Here is a 20,184-nt window from a genome sequence, read left to right as displayed (position 1 = left end):
CAAAAAAAAACTTTTACTAACACTTAGCACGGGATTTCCATCGCCACCTGAGATGTGTATACAGGTTGTAGTTGCATAGCCTATACATAGCCAAAATGGCTGAATCGGGAATTCGTTATTCGGTAACACCTCCTGAATATATACCTTGGGCACCTTGGGTTGCACCCAAGGCGGGTAAAGGTAGGTGTGTTCTTATACCAATGCACGGAATCGTCCATCTTGTGACAGGCAATCGTAATCGTAGGCATGGTAGGCGAACAATTCGCTGTCAAAAAGCGCACCGTCTCCACCCCCCACCAATGAGAAACTTTTGGTACCCCTTGCCTACTTTTCCTCAGTATGCACCCACCCTACTGGAGGCACTCTGGTTGCACCAGCCGAGCATTGAGAGCATCTGCATCTGTGGTTCTTGAGTCTAATTGGGATTGGGCCTGCTAAAAAGAATAAAGCTTGCTCTTTACTCTTACACAGATTACCATAAGAATGACAGCTAATTGGAGTGAAAGGCTATTGCTTGCGAGCAAAGGACTGAAGCAACTGTCAAATCACATACAAACGGACCGTACCGACTTTTTGGAACCAGAACGTCAGTTCCCCTTTGATTTCAATGGCATTTTGGTACCAAAACGTCAGTGCGGTACTGAAATGTCAGTTCGGAAATTTCCTTCTCTTTCAGCCCCTTGCTTGCGAGCGTGCCCATCGCCCATTGGAAAAATAATTGGACCAACGAAATAAGATCCAATCCAGTGAAAAAACTGGCAACCCCACTCGTGGTCTTTTAACTGTCAAACGATTAAGAACTGCGTAAAATTGGGTCCAAATTTCATTAGTTTTTGACGAAGGGGCGGTTCACATACAACGCGATCAACTTAGAGGGGCGGGAGAGGGGGGTTGTGGAAATGTCCACGGAGAGAGGGGTAGTGGTTTGAGTCATGTCCACGTGGACATCCGTGGAGGGGGGTAGGGGTTTGCCAAATGTCCACGGAAGGGAAGGAGGTAAAAAAATTCTGTCCACATAGTATCTGAACGGCCCCCAATCTCTATAGCAGTTCTAAAATAAAGATGATTGAAACTAGTATAATGGACCACGGACGCGGTTGCTTTGGTCGGAATTTGGGTCTAAACCAACCGGCTGTTTGGACCACGGATACAGGTGCTTTCAGAGAAACTTCGATATAAGGCATTTCCTCACTTGTCAGACGAACAGCTGATTTCTCATGTTTACATTTTTTCGGCACATCGTGGTAGGGTAAACATAACAACAACATTACACAGCAAATTTTTTTTTGCTGGAAACCAGCAAAATTTTGCTGGTTTTTGTCCCGCTGACTTTCCAGCAAAATTTCCAGCAATTTCAATTGCTGGAAAAAACAGCAAACGTTAATGCTGGTTTCCAGCAATTCAAATTGCTGGAAAATCAGCAATCCAGATTACTGGAAACCAGCTATTTCTTTCAACACAACTGGCAGTATTTAGTATGAAATTTATATTTCAATTCAAAATTAAAGTTTAATATTGGCTGTGCATATAATAAGCAATAAAAACAATTATTTTCTCCCATTTTCAATAAGGGATTAATTTATTTTCCAAAAAAAACTTTTTTTTCACAACTTTCTAACACCGGCTCTGGCGTGGCCGCTTTGTGCCAAAATGTTGACAATCCGCCACCTGTAAAAATAGTTTTGATTAGTATCTTCTATATGGAATATCTACCTGTACAATAAAAACTTACCCTTGACTTGATGCCTGGTTGCTAGAATATAGAGGAAAATAAAATAATTATATTAATTTAACCTTAATTCGTAAAATAGAATCTCACCTTACTTCAGCGTACGAAACAAAAACAAACTCCAAATTAACAACTCGATTGCTGATTTTCCAGCAAAGTCCAGCAATTTGAAAACTGATTGCTGATTTTTCAGCAAAAATGACAAGCACATAACCGAATGCTGAAAAATCCAGCAATTCGAAAACCGTTTGCTGGTTTCCAGCAAAAATTTGGATTGCTGAACGTTTCCAGCAATTTTTTTTGCTGGAAATCGAGGCAAAAATTTACAGTGTACACATGTTCAATGACCAGATAGTAACGAAATAAAATTGGCAATGCAAGTGTAGTGGTTTTGCAAGCGCACCTGGGTGAGGAGAATATAAATTCTTTATTTAATGATTTGTAAATTCATAACAAGTTAAGACATGAAGGTATGTTAATGCTTTTAATTGAAGAAGTTTTTAAAAGAAAGCATTGAACAGAGCTTATCATCGAAGATCAAAATGGCGACCAGTTGGTGTTTACATTTTCAAAACAAAAACAAAAAGCTACCCTACCACAATCTGTCTCAGGAAACTCGCTAACTTTCAGCTACTCAGTTCAGAGTGGCGGTTACTCAGTTGTCGCCAAAACCGCACCTACTCAGTTCTGACTAAACGGCTTTTACTCAGAACTGACTATTGCTCCTACAGAGAAAAGTTGGATTTATGCAACTCTTCCAAAAGAAGAAGAAAAACTACCGCAAGACGTCAAAGCTGTTGCACTGAAACAAACAATTCAGATTATATTTATGAGTTTTTTCGGGCAAAAAAACCATTGTTTAAAAGTCAATTATGAATGATGCAGTGACATTTAAATCCGTTTTCAATGCATTTTACCAATTATTAAATGATTTATCACATTTATTTAGAAAAGAAATGTATCGAATCATTGATTTGAAAAACAAAACGGGAACCAATCAATTTTTTTATTTATAAAAAATTATAGTATTAAGGCATTCATTTTCTAACTTTTAAGCGGATGGCATAATAAGCGAACGACACGTTAAGTAACGCGACGGAACAAGCATCACTTTGTTCAGAATCATTTATAGTCCATGTCATAATTACGAAAAAAATATAGTGAAGGGATTGTTTTCGACGTCTCAAGAAAAAATCAATAATTTGCAGTAGATAAGTTGACTTCAGCCTTACATATTTACCATTCCGTAACAAATTGAGTTATAAAAATATCAACTCTTATAGTTGTAGAACAAAATATATTTCAAAAACTACTCTTTAACAATCAACATAAAATGTTTTTTTATTACCTATTTTCGTGATAAAACAAAAGAAACAACCACTGATTTAAAAAAAAATGGATGCCCAAACCAACCCAAAACATTTTTCAGATTTTTTTTCAATATCTCATTTAAAGAAAACCATTGATATTTTAGAAACATTTATTTAATTAAACAAACAATTTGAAAACATTTGGCTACCTAATTTCTACCGAACAACATACAACGGAAGTAAAAAATATAAAAATAATAAAATGGAATCAAATGTGATCGACATCTGTGCATTCGGGAATTTCATTGACTACCCGCATACGAAAAAACCATAACTTTTATAGTCAGTACGTTAACCAAACTGATCCAGAAACAGTGACTGCTTATGTAATCGTTGAAATTTTGTTGAACCTTGTTTGCTAAATTTCCAAAAATCGATCAAAACGAAACATATACGTTCGTTTAAAAGGTGATGTTCATGTGAAAAGTAAAAACAATCTCGAACTGTTACCTTAAGCGGGCCATAGACTACACAAATTGGCCTGTACAAATTCGATGATTTCGCGTCGATTGTTTGATCTATGCTCGCCCACACACTATACAAACATATTTCACGCGAACACAAATGATTGCTGGCGAAAACAGCAACAGCAATAAAAAAAACCATCTCCACCCCGGCTGGGAGAATGTTTTGTACAAAATATTTCGATCCCGACCGATTTTACTCCAACCGTTTGGGCGCTCATTCAAGCAGTGCCATACACTATGCAAATCGTGCTCACAGCGACAAAATTTCATCGAATTTCATCGCATTTGTACAAATGTTGTGTAGTCTATGGCCCGGGCCGCTTTAAGCGTCCCCTCTTTCATTCGACCAAACTCGCATTTTAGGGTGCCAGGTGGTTTTCGTATATAATCAGTATTAACAAAGTAATAAATGATTTGTGTTTTTCAAACACAACTCAGACCAAATCATATTAAATCTAAATATATTATTTATTTTGTTTTATTTTTTCTTATGAAGAATTGAGACAGTCGAATATAATTTTTATATATTTTATTAACATTTGAGTGAATTGATTTAACACGTTCGTAATTTATTTGTTTCCAAGGGTCGCGTTCGCCCACGCCAATAACCAACATTTTCACAATTTCGATTCCTATTTTTCTTTAAAAAGTTCAAAACTATGGTCATAGTGAGAGCGATGTGATGAGAATTGGCGAACGCGGCCAATGCGAACTCGAGTGGCGGAACAAATTGACATCTGCTTCGCCGCGTGGAGTATGCCAGGTTTAGCACGCAGAAAAAGAAAGGGGGTTGGTTTCAACAAAACGTTTTGTTATTTTATTTTACAATATCGATGCAAATTTTTCGATACGTTTCACTAAAAAATCGATCGAAAATAATAATAAAATTTTGTAATTTTTACACACTCATTTTTTATTACTTACATATAAAATTTGATTGAATTCGAAATATAAAATCGGTTCATTTCAATAAACGTGTAGTTGGCCGAAAAATTAAAAATAAAAGAAAAAAAAAAGAAAATTAGCGGGAAAGATGAACAAATTTTCTCATCCGAACGGCTTATTCGTCGGTGCGGCTGGACCCCTCCGGATTTGTTCCACAACTCACAGGTTTGTATCATAAATTCAAGTATGGGTGAGGTACTTATTTTTATTTTTTTATGTTTAGGGACCGATCGAAGTCGAACCAATATTCGAAGCTGGTTCAGGAAGGAATGGGACCCTGCATTGAGCGAAGTAAGGCTTTCCATTATCCCCCAAGGCAATAGCTATTAGCGGTAATATAGATTGACCATGATGTGTAAAAAGGGAAACGATGACTTTCCCAATGATAAAAAGCATTTTGTATCAAATAAATGAGGCATAAAACAATTAATTGTAACCGAATTCAATTAATCCGAAAATCAATAACCATTTTGCTTTCTTTTGAAAAAATGAATTCAAATCATAAAATATGATTAATTTTTAACCTCACTTATTTTTTAATTTTAAGCTAAAAAGTTTTAGTGTGTTTTACCCAAAATTATTTTATTATTTTGACAAGTGTGATGGATCGTTTTCAAAAAGGGGGTATTTCGTTTTCAATCAAACGATAAGTTCAAATCAAATCGATACTTTTATTCAATGTGGCCAAAAATATATTTGTGCTTTTTCCCAACCAAAAATTTTATTATTTTCGTTCGAAATCTTATTGTTTCTAAAATAATTTTTTCTGCGTGTTAAACAATGGCCAATTGTATTAGGAGACGCATGGTTCTCCATTTCTGCTCTCAAAAGCACCATACCTGAAAGCGGTTTTGATTTTGAGTTTGCAAAATCATATTTCACTTTTACCTACCTTTTTATTCGCACATGCTACTCTTTATCAAAGGACAACATAAAACACCACCAGAAAAGAAGCCTCAGATATAAGATAATTATTTTCTTCAGTGTTACTCGGTTACACTGACAAAAATGCAGCCCATCAATCGAGCTGTCAAATTACGGTTGTCAAATTGCGGGTCTAACTACCGTTGCGTGAATCCAATTTTTCTCTGAATACGCAATAACAGCCCTTTTCGCGACAACTGAGTCATGGTTACTCAGAATGCGCGAATAATTCTGAAGCGGTTTTTGGCCGCTTTTTTCATGCTAGAATAACAAAAACCTGTATTATTATTCAGACAAATGATGGATTGGTTGATTGATAAATAATAAAAGTCAAAATATTGTTCATACACCTTTATTTTAAAAAAATCCACAAACTTTCTGAACTTTGTTTTGGCTCGTCGGGTTTCGTCTCCCGGGCCGGGACCCATTATGCCGTACTAGATGGCAAATCTATTTGGACCATCGTCCCTTCGTCGCAGAATTCTGTAATATAAATAAAACCGTATCAACATCTAGGAATTACCTTTAAAATCAATATATTCACCATGTAAAATTTCAAGTTTTTGCTGCACAAAACCAACCAAGTTCAACCGCCTCGCACAAACTGATCAACATTTACTCAGTTGTCACCTTCTAGCACTCGAGTTCTCTAAGTGCCGAATTTTCTGACGTCTGAGTATTTTTTCCGCTGATATCTGAGTTCATTAAGAACAGCCGTCGGCTGCTTCATACATGTGGCGACGTCTGAGTAAAAGGTAGCCGGGCTCTGAGTATTTCAAATTTAGCGAGAATACTCTATTTGAATTAGGTGTATGGTTCCGGGATTTTTGTAAAACTTTATGCTAAGCTGTATTCACAGCTCGAAAAAACTGAGTTTCCTACCCCTTCAGAAGAAAATCCCGGTATGACAGTTCTGACGGCAAGCTGTCATCGAGTTTTCGAAAAAAAACTTGTTTTGATTTTTTCCCAGCCCGCTCACGTGCTAGTATTGGTGCAATCAACAATGAAATCCGGACAGCCAGTAAAAAAGCCATCGTCTCGGTCACGATCGGCACCAACAGCAACAACCGAAGTACTCGCGTAAAAGCAAAAGCAGGAGAATATTGTCCCGTTTTGTGGGTTTTGTCCAGGGATGCCAGGTGTTGAGGAGTAAAAATCTGGGCAATTTCGAAAAAAAGTCTGTGTTTGTCTGTGCACAGGGAAGATCACAAATTTGATACTAAATAAGACATTTGACGGTGCGTGTGAGCGGGGGGGGGGGGGGGGGTGGTTTCCTGTGGTATTCAGGTTATTATCGCGCTAAGAACACTGTTTCCTACCACGTATCATGTTCATCTTATTAAAAAAAGAATTGGTAATGAATGCATGGTGAAATACCAATGAATACAAGCGAGATTTCAGTCTAATCTGGCACTTACGGATCAAATCCGATGCATAAATCTTGGTTTCATCACTCAATTTTGAAAATCTGTAAAATCTGGGCACTCTCAGCAAAAATCTGGGCAAAATCTGTGTCTGACCAATATCTGGACGAAGGGTCAAAAGTCTTGGTTTTACAGACAAATCTGGGCACCTGGCAACCCAGGTTTTGTCGTTTTCCCAACCAGAGTTGCCAACTTTTTTTTTGAATATAAAAATCAGGATAAATCAGGCTTAAAAAATACAAAAAGCATTGTAGTTCACATATCGATCACGATGATCGTGATATTATTAATTATGTGTTGTAGACCCCTTTCGATTCCGCTCGATGATTTACAAAGCTGTTAGTTCATTTGTGCAAGAGAGGCGAAATAAGAAAAGGTATACAATTTATATGAATATTAAAATTTCCTTAAGAAATAAGCAAAAACGGGAATCTCATTTTTTAATTTCCGTGAAATTTACAAAATCAGGCAAAATCAGAATTGTTCCAAAAATCAGGATAAAACAGAGGGGCTTTTTTTGTCTTTATTAGTGACACTTTACACCTATGAGGCTATTCGTGATCAGAGGGGCTTATCAGGTCTTCAGGATAATTAAGCCTCCAAAACTCAGGCAAATCCGGAAAAATCAGACACATTGGCAACGCTGTTTTCAACCCAACAACCCCAACACCCGTCTGACGAATACTATCAAACAGCTCGACGTCGACGAATACATGAATGGGTTTCATTTTTGGTTTGGTACGGATACACGGGCGAACAGAACTCCGAGAAATCTGTAAAGAGAAGCAAAAAAGCAGTCCATCGGTGCGGTTCTTACTCGGTAGTTCGGTGTGTAGTGTGTGGATTTGGAAAACGCCGTTCTTTTTAATGGCTGCCAGGCTAGGAAGAAAAAACCCCGGACTCGGGAATTGAGGTGAAAAATTTATCGATACTGGATTGTCGTAGTACTTTGGGTCAGGGAAAAAGTGTGAAATTTGTTGGGGAAAAGTTTAGCTCCCGTTTGGGCTTGGTTTTGGGGAACGAGCTAGTGATTTGACCGGTGAAAAGTGTATTTTTTCAGTCGCCAAGATGGGATTTTGATCCTGAGCTCAGTAAGAGAAATTCACGGTCGATTGAATTGAGTTTTCATTCTGTGTGCCCAAAAAAATTGGTGGTCCTATCAGGTGCAGTGCTGTTCAGTAAACCCGCACAAGAAATCGGACACAATCTTCCGCCGAGAACACCACCGGATTTGAGGATTATAGTAGTGATTTTCATTCAAACAGTCATCCCAGCCCAGTTGCAGCAGTGTCTACACCAAAGCAGGGCAGCAGATTCCTGTTGGATCAGAAAATGGTGCCACTCTTGCTGGCGACGAAGGATTGTCATCGGGGAGGACGGTGGGTAACATATTTTTAAACATTTTCACCCAACATATACACTGGCAAAAAGCGCTCGCTCGCATACGTACTGTGTGCTGAATACAATAATCAGGGAGTTGGCTCGGGTTCTGGGCTTTTGGGGGCGCTTCCATTTGGCTCTGGAGGCTCCAGAGGCAGCCAGAAACATGGCACTGGTGGAGTCGTCGTTCCTGGCAAGAGTAAATTAATGACGACCATCATCGGAGTGTCGTCCGGGGAAGCATTTTGATATGATTATTTTTTGAATCAATATGTATTCCCCTCCGGTTGGTTTGGCTGTTGCATATTTAATGAGGGGTTTGCTGATTCAGAATTATTGGATAATCTGCTTTCCATTGAATATTAGGATTTCACATCATCCTCTTTTACCATATTTCCCTTACCTAAAATAAGAATCAAATTCTGATCAAATTGAAACATTATTTCCAATTCAAAAATCTGCTAACTAGATATGTCCCCGGTGCTTGTTTGCTACCCTTCGATGGTAGTGGTTGCACTACGAACAACTCGAAGCTACACCTCGAAAGCCGGGAGAAAAGACATAAAACCCAAATGGCACTGACAAGACGATGGAGCTCTGACCGAATGCATATCTTTAATGCCAAGCCAACGGACCAGCAAACCAAACCAAAACGAACAATAAAACATTCATCATGATGAGTGGGGCCTCCTCGCCTCGCAAACAGTCCCAACAACAGTAACAGAGTAACAGCAAAGTTTGCCTTTTTTTTTACTTTAGTATGAGATTTCGCTGAGCTAATACTTATTCCTTCTGCGTTTGTTCCCGTGTGTAGCAAGCTTCGTTCGTTTGAGCAAGTGCTACGCTACGACGACGACGACGACGCGGTTATGCCACGGGGATGTATTTGAGCTGTGATCCAGAAAATTGTAGAAAACAATACTAGAATCAAAAACTATCCAAATTTAATAACATGAAAGATCTCAAACGTAAATGTTGGATCTTCAATTTCAAACATGTATTTTATTAGTTGATAAATAGAAAACCTACAATTCATTGTATTTTTGCGAGTGATTGGTTTCTTTCAACTGGTGATTCGTATTCGCCGAGCATTGTCGTTATTAATTTCACATACATAAGTAATTTTTAATAGTTTTCAGAGTCATTCTGTTTCTATTTCTGTTTAATTTAGGAGAATTTTAATCTTTCCAGTCATTCGTCCTCTGGTAAAAAATAAACCGAAAAAAAAAATAGTTTTCAGATGAGTGACTTCAAGCTAATTTGTTTAAATTAGGTTTAATTGGCCAGTTTAAAGATTCCTGTGATGTGTCGTACAGAATCCTGGAACAAGCATAATTGCTGATCCTACCGACAATCAACTGTTGACAAACATTACCAAATAAGATTAAATTTTGCCCATTACCCAATGCCCTGCCTTTATTCGCATATGAGTCCCATGTGTAAAAACTGCAAACCGAGAAAAACGCTCGTAAAGTTTGAAACTTTTTTTTTCATGAAAACAATCGTATGCATCATTTGTTGGTAAAACTAGGGTAAAACCTATCAACAGTTCGGATGGAAAACATTTAAAAGAATACTTTTGCGCTCATACTAACTAGTATTTACGGAGAAATTACAATAAAACACTCATGTGACTCATATGCGAATAATTTTAACCCTCGATGACATATTTTATCATTTGTTCACCTTTTTTTTATGAAAGAAGTTGGCGTTTAATTTTAAAAATGCCTGATTTTTTTTTAAATCTAGCAGTCGTACTTCCGGGATTTCCATTAAAAAAAAAAGATAGGTGAGAGTGGAAGTTATTACGCTCGAAAAAAAAGGAAGGTATTTGAATGTGACCTACATGGAGCTGATTAAACATTAGGCTTAGCAGTACCGATGCTTGGAGTGTTGGTTGGAAAACATATTTGAAACATTCAGAATCAGAGACGACGATTCAATCCTGGTAACTGTTGGAGTGAGACAAGGATGTGTATCTTATCAGCATTATTCTTTCTCACCGTAATGGATAAAATCTTGGCTGGATCGATTGACTGTAGACAAAACCGAGGATTGCCGTGGAATCTTTCGATAATGGAACAGCTAAACGACCTTGACCTAGCTGACGATTTTGTTTTGCTCGACCAAAGACAACAAGACATGCAGAGCAACTTCAACGACCTCACCAAAAGCTCCAATGCAGCAAGCAGGTCTCAAAATCAATGTCAGAAAGGCCAAGTGGATGGAAATCAACACAGAAAATCCTTCCAATTTCTAAATAGTGGAATGTGGAGTGCTTCCAGAATCTCGGTAGCCAGAAAACGCCTGATTGTGGTACCAAGAAAGACATCGAATCCCGGATCAGATAAGCCCGATTTGCGTTTGCGAATCTCTGAAACATTGGTGCTCTCGTCAGATATCTCTACGAACAAAAAATCTAATCTTCCACTCAAACTTCATATCCGTATTGTTGCACGGGTGTGAAACTACACTGCGCTAACGACGCAGAAACTGCAGGTATTTGTGGTCTGGCAACTGGATCTCAAACGTGGAAAGTATCGCCGTTGTCATCAAAAGGCGCTAGAAATAGATTCGGGAACATAAGTGAAGATTGATTGGAAATACTCTGCGAAAAGATGTGACGCAAAATTCGAGTTTTCATCCGATTTCCATCAAATTTTCAGGGTTTGAAAAATAACTATTAAAATTCATTTTACCATTTTACTCATATTTTATTTACAGTCCATACGCAAATGCCCGCACCTTGCCCTTAATCCCGACCATAAGATTCTGCACAACCTGTTAATCAACCGTTTTTTGTATGTAAACCCATACTTTCTTCAATTCCTCAAATGTCTTCACTACCTTAGGTCATTTAAGAAGGTGCTGCTTCATAATCGCCCAGTATTTCTCGATGGGGCGGAGCTCCGGAGTGTTGGGAGGGTTGAAAATTTTCGACTCGAAATTGACCTTATTGTCTGCATACCACTTCAGCACGTCCTTGGAGTAGTGGTATGAAGTCAAATCCGGCCTAAAGATTGTTGGTACGTTGTGGGCCTTCAGGAGAGGAAGCAGTCGCTTCTGAAGGCACTATTTCATGTACCGTAAACTGGGGGAACTTTGATCAGCGGGGTATCTTTGATCAACATGAAATTTTTGCAGATAATTATCATTACATAAGTATAAAGTTAAAATATCTGAAAACTGTTTACTACGTTTGAAAGCCTATAAATTGAGTTACAAATAAGCTAAATTTGGTTTTTATTAGGAGATTTTTTATATTACTTAAATAAAAATTTTAAAATCTTAATATACCTGGTTTTTTGAAGGCTCACAAACAAAAATCTCTCCTGATCAAATTTAAGCATTTAGGAGCAAAGTGGTTGTTTAATGTGAAAGTTTTATCAACTTTAAAAATTTTGGCAATTTTAAAAATTTGGCATTGTTCACAATATTTTTATTTTGAGAAATGTTTTTTACTGTGGTTAATTTTATATTTTTTGATAATTTATTGATGATATGACATTTTCGACAATTTTAAATAATTTGACAAATTTTACAATGTTGATTATTTAGAGAATCTATCAGTTCCGTCAAATGGCAATTTTCATCAATTTTTCAAAGTGTTTTTCTTGATGTTTTCAAAAGATTTTCGAGAACAGACAGATCATTATTTTTGCTAAAAATAAGAATTATTATGGTCTGTTTTCGATTTTTTTTTTCAGTTTTTTCTTTATCGATTTCTATCTTTATTCATCCTTCCCATGCTGTCCGCAAAATTTCCGTTCAAATATTCAATTTCATTTTGAGCCGTAATTTGTTATTGTTATTTCTCTGACCACAAATTTTGACCGAATTTGTTGTTGTTAGATTCAGAATAATTATTCTGGTCTCTCATGAATCTCTACAAATGAAAAAAGTTCCGAAAAAAAAACAATCTCATTTTGAAATGCCTACACCCAAAATAATCTGCACGTAGCGGCTACGTGAAAAACTACATAATTTTTATCCAATTGATTTTCACGTAAATGCTACGAAATAAATATGTAAACGCGCTCCTATAAGAATCGGTGTAGAATGATCATCAACTAAAATTTACGTGATTTTATAATGAATACGACATGATGAGATAATGATTGTCAATCACGGAGTAGCAACTACTGAAATGTACGGTTTGTCTAAGCTCAAGCTCAAGCTCAATACGACATGATGAGATAATGAAAGATTTGTGAAATTCGTTTGGTTTTGAAATGCAATTTATATGATCGTAGATTTTGTTTTTTCTTTTTATTTTGAATAAGAAAACAAAATTTCTTTTTAAAGAAAGTTTATTTTAAACTTGTTGCGCAACATAAACAGAATCAAACTTTGTTACAAAAAATCTGCAACAATCCGCAGTCTTGGCCTGTTTTGATTGGGTCCCCCTGTAGAAGTATAAAAAAGTTGAATAAATAAAAATGAATTTCCTGAAAAGTAAATAAACTACCTTTCTCGAATCAGTCGAGAATTCGTATCCTTTTAATCCCTGGAAGAAACTCGGATTTACTTGATTCGTCAGGATGTTTGGAAACCTCATACCAAGCTACCGTGAAGGATTGTTCCGTGGCCTGAGAAAATAAAACAATGCATTAATCACAAATTTGGTTCTGCTCAATCAACGGTTAATCTATTCGAATCCCGAATATTGTGACCACTCACCTTCCAAATATTCCTGAGGCATCAGACAGAAATCGAAGTTTTCAGTGTAGTCCTAGGTCAGTGTATCACAACTTTCTCAAACAGAACGAACAAAGTCACCAAACTAATCTTTCCTTATAAGAATTTGAATAAAAACAATTCTCGAAATCGATTTGAAGCATCCACTTAGATTTTACGTGAAGTTCATATGGCAATTATGTGGAGCTACTGTAGCTACTACCTGGACGCACTTGAAACACTGTATGTTACTAAAGATTCACGTAGAAACGATATGATGCAACAAAATTATAGTTTACGTGAAAAATCCCGTAAAAATAATTTCTAAATTCTTTTGGGTGTATTATTTCTGACAGTTTTATTGTATTGAGCTTACTTAACAATATTTTGAATTTTTAAGAATAAATTTATCTACACATATGAGAGTTCCGTACCCTAGGCTGTAATGGGTCACGGCGACGGCGTGCATTACTGTGTTTATGGAAGTTGACGGTTTGGAAACAGACTCTATAGTCTATACTAACATAAACCTGAAAGGGCGGTTGCACGTAGCCTTATTCGATATGAGATCATAGAAAGTAAATTAAAAGGTTGTTCAATATCGTATACTTTTTCTTTGATGATCCATGTTGATAAGGTGAATGGGAGTTGAAACACTTGCCCTCCCTTCCGTTGGACAACAACAGCATTGCGCAGTGGAAATATCACAATTTTCAGTTTAAATGTTGATATTTCCACTTTTCCACCATGCGCAAGTTAGATTAAAATAGACAGTATTGTAAATGAATGATAACTGCCAAAATTAGATAGACAATTTAATTGTACAAGAATTAGTTGGATGACGATGTTAACAATTGGCACATAGTTAGGTATTCAATGTTTAATGTGCTACTAGGCAAGATAAAGTAATAGTATTCTTCTCCCCAATGCTCTAGTAAGTGTGAATTTCGAAGGCTTATTCTTAAATCAAACATTTTACAAGAACTAGAGGCTAATTGGATCAAGATGCGGTTTAGACAGTTTCCTGTCAAGAATATTTCCTTTTCGTTTCAATACTTTTTGAAAGATTTGTCTATTTTTTTGGTTAGGTGTGAAATTCAAATAATGAAGTAAATTGAAGTAAAAGATAGATGATAGTCCAGAAAAATAATATTGGAGATTTATAAATAGGAGTGTAATTTATTTCATCAGAAACACATTGAAGAAAGTTGCTCTGAAAAGTTGTTAAGAGTTCGAGATTTTAGAAGAACAGCATTGTCATAGCAGTATGGTCCGATTATGAATTCAATCATGCTATTTATTTTATTGTTTGTATAATGTAAAATTAATACAAAAGTTGGAGTGATAGACAATTAGAAATTCTGTTTTATGGTATCCAAGTTGTTAATATAATTACAGAGCAGCCGCGTACTTATTTTGAATTTCTAAGGAATCACACATTGGGAAACATCTTTAATTACCCAATCCATCTGAATCTAGTTCTTTCTCGTTTTTATACTTTTTTTTTTGTAGTTCGATCTATAGCTTGATTAGGTTTGAAATTCAAATAAGGATGTAGAAGATAGAAGGTATGATTTTGATAAACAAGAACCTTCTCGCCCAGGAAAATAATATCGGGGTTTTAAATATTGACATTCATTTTAACCAAACAAAAGATCGAGGTTGTTTTGAAAAGTTGTTCGAAATTAGCAATGAGGTTTTAGAAGAACAGAATCGCCATTTGCATTATGGTTTATATCCTGTTGTTTTGATAAGTCAATGATAGTACAAATGGTATTGATCATGGAATTCATAATTGTATCTCTATTTTATTTTTTGATTTTCCAAAAAATTGGTACAATTAATATTTGTGTTTAGCGAAATTCTATAATTGCTGCATTGAGAGATAGCTTATTATTTTGATGTTTTGTGCTGAATTCGGGAATATGTTTTATTAGTCAATCTATGTTAATCTCGATTAAAAACGATCATAAATTCATTAAATCGAGTAAGGTTAGGTGACAGGTAGGGATAACTCAACTACGGTAAGATAGTGAACCCTTCAGACAATGATATTGAGACGTTAGCATATGATAACTTTTGCTACCATACTGTTACTGCTCGGTTGAATTGGAGGTTGGGTTAACTCGAAGCTCATGTAGGGCCCAATTGTCCCAGTCCGTCGAGCACTATCTTAACGCTTCCCTAAACTGGTGCTTCAGAACCCTCGGGCTCTGTTGCCGCTATCCTACTCTAAGCTATTCTACTCTCATGTAAATTTTCCTCTTCTGTCCCCCGATCTGTTTTTCCTTTCCGGGTCAGCCAGGTAGCTCATAAACCCATACAAAAAAAAAAAAAGTGGTTGTTTAATGTGAAAGTTCAACTATTTTTCTTGGTTTAGGTTAAGTTTAAGTGTTATTTTTATGGTCATTTGATGATCATTTTTGGATATTGAAAAAAACGGTCATTTTCATGAAAAAGCCTGAATAGGAAAAATGGTTAAAAACCCTATGAAATGGTTAAGTTTGAAGAAAAAAAGAACGTGGGAACAGTACGAGGACTTAGGGAATCGCATGAAGGTAAAAATTTTTTGGTTTTCGAGGCCAACAAATATTGATAAATGTTTATAATTTTTGCCCCTAAATGTATGCTGCACCATTGTCCATCTTTCGAGAATATTTGTTTTTGAAAGAAAACGTTGAAAAATTCAATTGAGTCCAAACAAAAAATTACTGTTTCGATGTTTTGAGCTTTCTGTGCTTAATGGCATCAAAACAATAAATTTGAAGATGTTGAGATACGTAAAAACCATAGTGATTAAAGTTACCCCGAAACTCGAAATCTGGTTTTGTAACAAACATTTAATTATGACCACAAATGTCGTTTGAATTAACTGCAATCCATGATCATGTTTAAAACTCCTCACCTCAGTAAGGGGTTTAAAGCTTTTAGGTATTACGAAAAAGCAATCCCTTCCAAAATATTCTAAAATGAATGAAAAAAGTGATCAAAGTTCCCCCAGTTTACGGTACACCTGTCCGTTCATCGTGTCCTGAGTCACGAAAGGTGCACTCCTCCCGCACGTGCAGATGGCTTGCCAAACCAGGAATTTATTTGCAAATTTGGACATCTTCTGAGTGCGAACATGCTCCGGAACGCTGAACTTTTATCCTAGGCCGTGAAAAACAGGTTGCCTGGGATCTGTTTGAAGTCGACCTTCACCTATGTTTCGTTGTCCATGATGCAGAGTTCAACTTTCATCAGCATGTTGAAGTACAACTTCCGGCGGACTTGTTCTGCTTCTCGTCGCGATTAGGGGCATTTTGTACCTTGAACGTTCGAGGTCCAGCCTTAGTTTTGGCCTTCTGGACAAAATTTTGGCTTAGGTGCAGCTTCTTAGCCACATCCCGAACGGAGGCGTTCGGGTTTCGGTTGAAGGCCCCAACTACGCGGTTGTGATTTAGGGTGTTGTACGGAATACTTTTTCCTTCACTTCTGGGCTTCCGATCGGTGGTCAATCGTTCCTCGAACCGCTAAATCACTCGAGACACCGTGGAATTCGCGATTCTCAACGTTTTAGCGATGGAACGATGCGAAAGATACTGTTCTCGTGATGAATGCGCAAGATCTTATCACGCACAAGCTGTTTTTTCGACTCCATTTTCGCGGAGTTTTGATCACAGGACTTTGAAACTTGCCGGATTTAAACAATGCACTATGAACTAAATCCACCCAAATTTTCATTTATTCTAAGTTAAAAAGTTAGAGCAATTTCATAGTTTGGCAATTTCATCGTGGACACCCTTTATGCAGGGCTGGTAGCGAGTCACTTTTTAGTGACTTGGTCACTTTTTTTGGGTCAGTCACTAAAAAGTCACTTTTTTCATCATTTGGTCACTAAAGTCACTATTTTCCGAAAAATGGTCACTTTTATCACCAAAAGTCACTTTTTTCCCCGAAAATAAACCAATGAAAGAGTAATTTGAATTGCGCGTGTGAATATTGACGGTAGTAACGGTTAATTACTTGATCAGTCAGTTAGAAATTTTTTTCTCCTCCGGCGGAATTTCGGCATGAATCACCCTTGGCTTGAGACATTTCGATCTACGACATTATTTGACGTTCATGAATTGAAACTAACTTTGATTGTAGATTCTATTTTTAGTTCAATCAACCTTTTGTGTTGGAACTCAAAACTTGATATACAAAAACCCTATCTCGTCTTTAGAATGGGTTTTTTATTAAGAAGTGTAACTGAGTTTGAGATTGAAACGAACCATTATTTTTTAATCTTTTATGTTATAACAAATGTTATGTTGATATGAAATATTCTTTAAAAAACAATTTCATACTCAAATTTATTTCGTGTCTTTTGTTCTTCTAAATACTTAAAAAAAAAGGGTTTAAAAATTTACACAAGGCCACAAAATTTACATTTTTCTTAGGTGCAATGAATTTAAACGGTAATTTCAACTAATTTGGGTTCTCCGAATCTAAATATATATGCAATATTTCTATCAGCTTTTGTTATTGTAATGACTTTTGAAAATAATTAAAAATCTTTAGAGAAGTTTCTGCAGTTTTTTTTTTGCAAAAACTCAAATCAAAATCATTGAATCAATTGATGAGCTTTGAATAGAATCAGGTTTTTTTTACACTTTCTGCTGTGATGTCAAAAATACTTGTAATGACATTTTTCCATAATATTCCATCTATCAATGATTGATTTTACTAGTAATAAACTCTTTATCACCAAAACTAAATGTTTTCGGCCGAATTTGACAAAATTTCTGGTTTAGGACACTATTTACCAAATCAATAATTAAAAAAAAATAAGCACCAAAATGGTTATAGTGAAACATGTTTATTGAAAAAAACTCTTCCTGAAATGTTTTTAAAAACTAATCTTTTTTATTTCCATATTGTTTTTTCAATCTTCAAATAAATTTACCGAATTTTATTGTACAGTTTTTTTTCAATTTTCTAATCAACTTGCCGATTTTTTTTTAATCAAACTTTTTAAATTTTTAAGACATTTTTAAATATTGTTTCCTTGTTTTTAAATTCTGAATTTTTGTGTTCTTCAACCATAAGCCTTTAACTCCCAATTTTTAATAATAAAACATAATTTCAACCTTCTGTTCTTTCAGGACCCAATATTTTAATCAAAAGAGACAAAATACTCAGAGCTTGTAATTTAAAGCCTTAAAACCTGCGATTGAAAATTTAAAAACTTTTTATTAATATTTTTTATATGAAATCATGTTTTTTAATCGATCATGATTTTTAAATTCATCTAAAAAGTTTGAAAAATTGTTCTAAGTAGCAACTTTAAAAATAAATTTTAATACGCAATGTTAACTAAATTTGTACTTGATTTGTGCTTTCAATATTAATAACAAAAGTTTTGTACTCATTATTTTTAATTTTTCATCAGTTTTTATCATTCACGTAATTACTCATTTTCTAACATTTCTGTGTCAGTGTAGTGGAACATGAAGTTATTATTTAAGCTTCAAAAATGAAATTTTGATAACTGGAGAATTTTACTTTATTAAAGGTTTTATGTCTGGCTTATATAACTGGCACTTTTAAAATAATCATAAATATATTCTTCTTTTTATCGAATTAAATTAAACCATCGAACATTGAACATATTCTGTTCAAAATTTATTTCGTATTCAGTAATCGGTAATTCACATTTTAAATCGTGATTAAATATTTTTTGTTCAAATTAAAAAATTACAGCGGAATTTCTCACTAAACTTCCAGTTGAAAATGAGGAAAAGAATTCCAAATTTAGATGAATAAAAATTAACAATTATTATCATTTCCCTAACATCTATTCATGGTAAGTTTTGTACAAGATTGGACATTTATTTAAGAATTCAGATTTTTTTAATTTTAAATTTGCTTAGAAATTCTTTAGAAACTAATTAATTTCTTACTTTCTTGACTTATCGAAAATTTGAAACATTCATTGTAATATGTTTCCAAAATTTTGTTTATCAGTCTTTTTTTTAGTTTGTGTGTTGAACATGAGTGACAAACGGTGTAAGAAAACCTTTTCCTTTTCAGTTTTTTATTTGTTGTATTGTTATTATTTTTATCTAAATTTGAATTTCGAAACCCAAACCTTATACAGCCGGAAACCTTGCGACCCACGTGTTGTCAATGACCTTCACAATGGACTGTTAATAGACAATGGACTTGGAGCAACATAAAAGAATTCATTTGAATTCAGAAAGCCTATCATCTAAAAATCGAGCATTGTTCAATGGAGTGATATCAGCAGAGATATGTTTAAAACCTCCAAAGGACATGTTTGTAATAGAGTTTGGATTACTCTATACTCCCCAGACATGTGAATTTTAAGAAAAAGTTATAAAAGTGAATAATTCGGTATAAATTCTAGTGCCAAAATCGCTGTTTCGAGAAAATCGCGTTCAAAGCTCCATAAGCTCCCAGCGAAAACGTCATTTGTTTTCTTAATATCTCGAACACACATCATCCGTCTGACAAAAGCATACTTTTGGAAAAATTGGTACTGAATTAGTTTTGTTTCATCATTTCCACAAAAAGGGTGTAGAGATGAATCATTCACAGCAAGGATGCATAAATGAATGAACTTATTAAGGAGTGTATTCGAAAAAATGCAACACTTTGTTTTGTTAATAACTTCTGCATACATTAATGAAAATTGATGAAATTTTTAAGGGAAGCTATCTAACAGTGTAATGTTTACATGTGCAAATTTTTGTGACGTTCTTTCAAGTAGTTGAGATATCGTTCAATACAGAAAGAATGGAATAAATTTTTTGGGCAGGATCACGAAAAATTCAAGAAAGTATGCTAATTCATTCTAATTTTCACTATGAATAAAGTTAAGATGATGAAATTCCATGAAGGTAGGGAATATTAGAGGTTTTATCAAGCGCAAATCAAAAACTTCGATTTGGGAAATTACAAAAAAAAAATTGTTTTTTGCTAGTCCATCTCACTGACTAATAAACACAGGGGACTGAGATAAACGGAGAATCATCTTCAATAATCAAACAAATTCGGCTGCCAATGATTGAATTTTTTATAATTTGTGGCAATTTGTTAGAGAGAATTAGAAGGTTTAAGTTAAAATGAGAGAAACCGGTGCTCAGAGAGAGTGAAAATGAGCTAATTGTTGCAAATTGTTGCAATTTGTTAAGCAGTTGTTGAATTTTTATCATTACCATTCCAAATGCAAAGAATTCTCTCCACTGCAATCCCTCGAATAAACACGTCTGACTTCATTT

The 20,184-nt window shown here is 35.3% G+C and overlaps 1 protein-coding gene across 1 annotated transcript in view; it reads left to right on the top strand.

Annotated features, from left to right (window-relative positions):
- The first annotated feature begins 7,627 nt into the window (after positions 1-7,627).
- Positions 7,628-20,184, top strand: part of LOC129750991 (uncharacterized) — a 29,305-nt gene continuing 16,748 nt past the window's right edge. Inside the window, exon 1 of the mRNA XM_055746221.1 lies at positions 7,628-8,238. The gene's annotated coding sequence lies outside the window, so the exon portion shown is untranslated. The remainder of the gene's footprint in view (positions 8,239-20,184) is intronic.

Source organism: Uranotaenia lowii, chromosome 3 (genome assembly GCF_029784155.1).
Source record: "Uranotaenia lowii strain MFRU-FL chromosome 3, ASM2978415v1, whole genome shotgun sequence".
NCBI lineage: Eukaryota > Metazoa > Arthropoda > Insecta > Diptera > Culicidae > Uranotaenia > Uranotaenia lowii.
Note: the sequence above shows the minus strand (reverse complement) of the source record. Positions and strands in the feature narration are given on the sequence as shown.